Source organism: Dermacentor silvarum, chromosome 8, assembly GCF_013339745.2.
Source record: "Dermacentor silvarum isolate Dsil-2018 chromosome 8, BIME_Dsil_1.4, whole genome shotgun sequence".
Classification (NCBI taxonomy): Eukaryota; Metazoa; Arthropoda; class Arachnida; order Ixodida; family Ixodidae; genus Dermacentor; species Dermacentor silvarum.
This window is the reverse complement of record NC_051161.1, coordinates 31,091,642-31,098,897: the sequence shown is the minus strand read 5'-3', so window position 1 is coordinate 31,098,897 and position 7,256 is coordinate 31,091,642. Positions and strand designations below refer to the sequence as shown.

The 7,256-nt window shown below is 46.4% G+C and overlaps 1 protein-coding gene across 22 annotated transcripts in view; it reads left to right on the top strand.

Moving 5' to 3' along the window:
• The window catches only part of LOC119460956 (dystrophin), a 392,574-nt gene that overhangs the window by 349,151 nt on the left and 36,167 nt on the right, over positions 1 to 7,256 (top strand). The gene's annotated exons all lie outside the window — the stretch shown is intronic.

Here is a 7,256-nt window from a genome sequence, read left to right as displayed (position 1 = left end):
CTGCGGTGTTCATCTCGCCTCTTCTAAGGCGCAAAGGTTTGGGACAAAAACCAGCGCAAAAAAAAAAAAAAAAACTTCAGGAAGCCTATGCCGAAACTGGGAGTAGGTGTTTCCGCGCACTTTGTCGCCTGACGCTGATGCCTGACTTTGTTGGCTGCATGGCGCTGACGTTCTCTTTCTGCTCTTTCGGAGGTATGCCTAGGCATCTGTAGTGGTGTCACCTAACCATCACTCCAGTTTATGTCACAAGTTCGCCTGTCAATACTTCCATGCGAGCGCGTTTCTTGCAGTGGTGGCTCAGCGGATATGTCGGTACGATGCTGAGCATGCACGATGTGAGTGGTTCAATACCCAGCTGCAGCGGCCGCACGTCGATGGCGGTGAAATGCAAAATCGTGTACCGCGCAACGTGTGCACGATGAAGAAACCCAAGTGGTCTTAGTTGTTCCATAGTTAATCCGCAATCCATCCATACCTAATCCATCCCACTAAGGCTTGCCTCATAGTTAAGTGGTAGCTTTGGCGCGTAAAACCCCTGGATTTATTTTCTTTTTGTTTTGCGTGATGGTGAAGTTGTAATGCGAAGGATTCTTGGCGAGTTAATCCCAGTTTACTGTAACCTACTTTTCTGTAACGACCATCTGGCCATTATCGTGGGCAGACTCTGAAGATAGTGCAGTCTACAATGCAGCAGATTCAACGCGTTAGAATCTATGTACAGTAAAGCTTTGTGTGATTGCATAAAGAACCCAAACTCGAGTTTGTGTTTTTTTGAATATCCGCAGAAAGTGACACGGAAGGCTTTATTCCGGTATTGTAGAGAGGGTAATGCCATGCCGCCGTCGCTTCCGCGGATGCGCGAAGGCGAGCTTTCTGGTCACCCAAGGCTCGGGTGACGAACTCGTGAGGCCGGCGGGATCTGCATTCCCTGCTTCTGCGACAAAGCTCACCTCCATCCCGATGATGATGGGGATGATTTAGTGGCATCCCCTTTGAAAAATGGAGCGGTAATAAATAGTCACCTAGCCTTCTTGAGTTATTCAGCTTTTTATAATTTTCTATTTTCTCTCTTTCTCAAACCTTGTATATCTACCGTGCACCGCTACCTATTCCTGTAACGAATCCGGTCGTACCAATCTCTAGCCCTGCTCTTTTTTTCAACCAATTCTCTAAGCGTCTCTTGCTTACCTCCCCTGCTGACCGGTTAATGCTTCCGTCCACTTTATATCCAAGTGCTTCTGGAAGGTGTACGGTACCTACGGGTCTCACTGGGTGAATTCCTTCGCATTACAATTGGATGTGCCGAGTGCTCTCAAGATTTCTGCGCAGCATACACATGACTCACCTATACTTGCGAATATTTGCTCCGGTATGTTTTTCCATGGTGGTCTTCTTTCCAGAGCCTTCAGCTAACAGCGCCACCTCGGGTAAGCCGGGCGCGCTCCGCATTACACTTTTCACAGCAAAGCTGTATATGACTAGGATCCAGGGAAATGTTCATCTCCGTCGACAGAAAACTCAACCAATCACAGCGGAAGGCGCGTGCTGCCTGCGCTGCTGGGTTCCTTGCAGCACCATCAGAATGGCGCTCGCCGCAGCGCGGTGGCTCAAGTCGGCTGCGTATGGACCAAAACATACCTGAACAAATATTCGGAACTACATGAGGCGCGTGCATGTTGAAGTAAAGATCCGGAGACCACTCAGCGTGAGTGACGTCCCCTTGCATAAGACTGAATGTTAGCCTCGGTTTAGAATGAGCACTTCAGGCAATCTAAGGTGGTTTGCTCTCACTTTTCTTGTGTCGTCTACTGCTCCCGGTGCCTGTTACTGGCTTTAAGCGTGAATATGGACGCCTTTAGGAGCGATATGTATACACATCGCAAGGAAACATACAGCTAATTTCGTAGGCTAAGCACAATTTTTAACCAAAAACGACGTGCCTCCAGGGATGCGCGCCACTATTGTTATATACTGGTAAAGCCTTCGTAGAAACATCTGGTTCAGATGTTTCTGCGAAGGCCCTTACCATTTTTTTAACTCAGCCTGTCACGGATAGTTCGGTTCTAATCTATTAGCTGGATTGCTCGAAAAGACGGAAATTATTTGCAGAAAAATTCGAAATACATAATCGACTAATCAACCATTTACTAATTACCTTACTAGCACATATTGCTATTTGCAAATTGTAGCCAGCCAGGGAGTTCGCAGGACTTCGAACAAATTCTCGAGATGACACCAGTTTTGAGATAATTCACGATTTTTGTGACGAAATACGCTGGCAGTCCATTTAATATTTCGTTTCAATGCATAAAACGACGTTCCGTTAAAAAATATAGGTAAGTGGAACGACAGAGCATGTTTACCGCAACTTGGCTGGCGCATATCTCGAAAACAGTGTCATTCACGGAATAATTTTCAAGTGCATATGCCTTGCAGTCTCACCGGCCCTCAATTTGCAATATGTGCCGTAAGGTAATTAGTTAAACTTTGTTAGCGACTTTTTGTTAATTAGTCGATTACGCATTTTGATTTTTCGCGCAACTAAGGTGGCCTTCGAGTAGACCACCTCGAGGACTAGAACTGCGCTATCTGCCAAAGGTAATATTTAAAAATTGTCTGACGTCTTCGCACAAACACCTCGTGTGAGTCTGTGCGTGTGTGCGTGTGTGCGTCTGTGCGCGCTGTCGATATTCCTGGACCACAGGGCCCGTCACCTATCGACTTTACGTAACCGAAGCATCACTAAATATATATGACTTACCTGTATACTACTTGAATACCGTAAGTGGGCATTCTCCGTACATTGCTAAACAAATAGCGATTTAGAAATACAGGACAGCCAAAGGTCTCTGGCAACCATGCCTAAGCGCCGTGATATGAGATGGTACCCTATTGGGTGTGCTTCTATTTACACCGCACTACACATTGGCAGTTGGGACCAACAAAACTGTGGAAGTCATTATAAATTCTATATATATTTGACCACAGGCCATTTAATGATGCAACCCTGCTGACATATTCCATGATGCTTCATGGATGCATAAATCTTCGCAGTTCATTAGAATCGAGTGGCTTCAACCAACCCAACAGGTGTTGTCCACACGCAAATGTTATCCGTACAGAAGACTATTTGCACGCTTTCTTTTAGCACTAATGGTTACAAAAGAACTTGTGCGATCGATTATTCGTTGCATTGATGCGGGGTATTTTATTTCAGAGCATCGCAATTATTTGAGTAGTCCAGGTCATTTTATTGCCAATGCCAATCGCACTTTCTTTTTTCATAGCATTGCACTGACGTCCAGTGTCATACCACAGGTAGGATCGCCCTCCGTCGTATGCAAGCGTTCCCTCAAGCCGTAAACAGCAGGACGAGCAAAACCGCCGGAATATATATTTATGGCGCTGCTGATAGTGTTTAATTGAAATAATCCGCCATATAATCAAAGGCTGAGAGTAACAGCACGTAAGACGACAGCGATTTGTAAAACAGCAACCAGTTTTGATGATTATAGGCGCTTAGGTGTCTTTTCGTTCTTTGACCTCACATGGAAAAGCATAGCCTCAAAAGCGTCTAGAAGAATATTCTTCCGCATCCCTCCCTACTAGTGCGGGCATGCTTGAACTAGTGCTCTAAATACATCAATGACAAACATGACGGTGGTCATAGACGGACACCGCATACACATTTGCTGCTACCCCATAAAGTGTCTTGACGAAAATGAAGTCAAGCTATTGCGTGTATTGAGAAAAGCAGCGCAACAGGAATGTTACCGACTTCCACAGCAACCCATCCGATAAAATTATGCATGCAACCCGCTACATAGACTTTGGGATGACCAAATAGGGCACGACGCTAGGACGAGAGCACCCGCCATTTTCAGTTATCAGTCGTGGCTTCTGGTCAATAGGCGGCAAGAGCACATATGCCATCCCTTACGAGGGACAGCTCGAGCGGCGCAGGTCGGCAAGACATTCGTAAGACGGCTAGCCCCTAACGTAGAACTTCGTGCTTACGTCGGCAGCTGTGACGGCCGCTTATGTTTTGCGAGTCGACTCAAGCTTACTTTAGGCGCAAATACCCGAGTTCGCATCTGTGATACCATTGCACATTGCATACCAGCCTGTTGTCGAATACAGCGCTCGTTTTTACAGCGGCAGGCATCGTAAGCTTGCTGTTCTTAAGAACATTTTGAGATTGGTGAATACGCTTTTTATTATATTTCTAACGACTATGTTTGTTGGTAAGTTGGCTTTGTGCATGCCGCCCGGGGACGTTGCGTAGTGGCCTCGTTTCACTTATGCTATGCTTCACTATGTAACATCACTGTATTGCGGCAAGGCTCACTTTAGGAAACCGAATTATGCTACGTGCCTTAGACTCCCTTTCAATGAACCTCTTTGACGCCAATCTGGATCTCTGGGTATCCCGACAACTAAGAACACCATACGCTGCACTCGGAATCATTTCGCAACAAGTCACCAAAGCATACCCGTTCGTTGTAGGTCAGTTACGATGCATGACAACCATTCTCTACCAAACCCTGAATTCTTCGCATTACGTAGTTGTCGGCTTGAGTTCAGTCTGCGTATTAAAAATGATTTCCTTTCCTTTCGAACAGAACCTGAAACGGCTGCGGAATCTACGCCTTCTGTGCTTGCTGTCAACGGTGTCCTACGAAATTCTCTACGTGAGAGGCTACATACAATCACTGGGCTCCTCCATGGAACGGCTGAAGATCCTCCACGTACATTTCACGGACACGTACGGCGGTCTTCAGCGACTAACGTGGGTGCGCCGAGCCGGTACCATTGTGGAACTCCGCCACCAACTCGATCCGCTGCCGACAGAACCGTTGTTGCGTGGTCGCGTGCTGAGCGGCACACCGTGTGTCGTCTGCACGACCCAGACTTTCATCGGGCTCATCAAGCCGAAATACCGGGACGTGCACACCAAATTTTAGACCTTTTAGTTTTCTTAGAATTGTTTTAGTTCGGCCGTAAACAAATAGCTTGGCCGTAAACGCATTACCGTTATTGAAATACCTGCTTGCAGTAGCTGTCAACGGGGGGGCAGTAGCAATGCTGCTAGCGACACCTAGTGATACTTCGTCCAACCACAACTCGATAGAATTTTTTTTTTTTCATGGGTGTTCTTATCGAAGGAAAATACAATAGGACAAAACGCACTGCATGCTAACTACTATACCGCTACCTATTCATTTACACCAGCAGCTAGTCAGCAAATGATAACTGCAATAGGCGTCTAGGGTCCTTCGTAGTTAAATTCTCAGCCCTAAGATGGCATGTCACCAGCACTTCTCTTCACGTAAACATGTCCTGTAACATGGTATTTCATTAAGGGCTATGCGTTTACGGACCCGCTAATACTCTGTTATTATTCAAACCTTGTCTCCCCGGGAGACAACCTTTACTCCTACTGCTTTTTAGGCTTTATCTATCAGGCTAACATTCAGTAATAGCCTGTTCGTTCATATTATTGACAAGAAATTCGCCCAGAAACTCCGCTGGGAGTTGTCGATCTGAGTACGCGTAAGCATTGTGCCACTTGCTCATCTCCACGAAGCCCGGCGTCATTATCAATGTTATGAGACTTGATTCGACCAGTTAAAACGACTGAAGTCCCTATATAAGAAAAGTACCGCCATATACTCTTTGCTCCGCCGCCTCCTCTCCTAAAGCGCTTGCTTTTTTCTTTAATTTTTGCTTGCGAAAGCCAAGTCAACGGTGGCGCACCTAGAAACGCCACGTTGAAGCTTTCAGGCCAGGCGCGCGCCGCCGCCGCCGCCGGCGACTGCGGCTGCGCAGAGGACTTTCAAAATGGCTCTGAGGCGGAAAAAAAAGAAAATATAGAGAAGTGAAAAGCGCGCGCTATTATCGTCCAATCATAGATACAGGAGAGAGAGAAGCGGCGTTTATCAAAGGATGGCGGTACTTTTCTCATATAGGGACTTTAAAAACGACAGCGCTGGGGCGACACGAACTGCTGCGGACGGCGGCGCAAGCTGAATCGATGACGCAAGCAAACTACTGCAGTTGGCGGCACCAGGTACACTGATGACGTTGCGATCATTATAAGCCGTTATCGCTCTTTAGCGCCTTATCCATCTGCGTCGAACCGTTATGAACCGTGATCAACTGTATTCCGGCAGCGGCTGCGTAGATGGCACGGGCGCATGCGTGCCCTATCTTGAAAGTGTTCTACAATGGGGACAGAGTGTGGCGAGTGCTGAGAGCTTCGTGCGTGCTGTGTGCTCGCCGCTGAGTTCACGTTGAATCGAGAGGCAGCACGAAGTACGTCAATTCAACCGTTGCTGTGGGCCGTGTCTTAAAAGCGATCGTCTTACGTGATGGACAGACGGACGGGTTTCCTCTTTGGTTAGGCACATAAACGCTCAAGGATTTAAATTTCGTCAGCGCCACATTGCACTGAACCCTTAATGCTGCATGATCATAGGTAACCATGAATAAAATTTAGTATATTCCCAAATAAACCCCTATGATCATATAGGGGGATGGCACGAGGTGTATGGGCCTTTTTCAACAGGGGTCGCTGTTTAAAAATTCAATATCAGAACATCATACACGGAGAAGGCATGATGATTAAGACTGTGATAATTATCGCCAATAGCAACTGCCTTGAACCGGGGTATAGGGACAAATGGTAACCTTGCTTGTACGTGGTTCTGGTATGTTCGTGAGCATCGTTACAAGTTTTTATACTCAGGACTGACTGTTATGTGCAACTTGATCTGCAATTTGCTAATATTGTATAATAGTAGCACTTCGTTTTGCTCTTGATTCTCTTTTATTCTCATTTTATGCTGAACTTTTCTCTCCTAATTAATGTAATGCCTTTGGCCTAGAGAATACACTAGATTTTTTACGTGTACTTATTTATCCTATTCTCGGGGACTGCATTTTACCCACTAACAAATTAAAGTTATCGCTGAGCGCAAGACACGCCTGCATGATCGGAACTTACTGGAATGTTATCGATGACTCTATCCGTTGTCTGTTGTCACGGAAGCTTGTGCAATCTGACTGTAAGAGTGACGCCAATTGTGTAGTACTTTCTGGAAGACACACGGGCACCAGCGATTGCTTTGGAACCTTCGATGACTAATGTATAAAAGCTGACGCGCTTGACCGGTCAGATCACATTTCGACGATCGCCGACTGTGTTCGCCCCTATCGTTGTGCTTCGAGTGCAGCCTGTTTTCAGACCTGTTCTT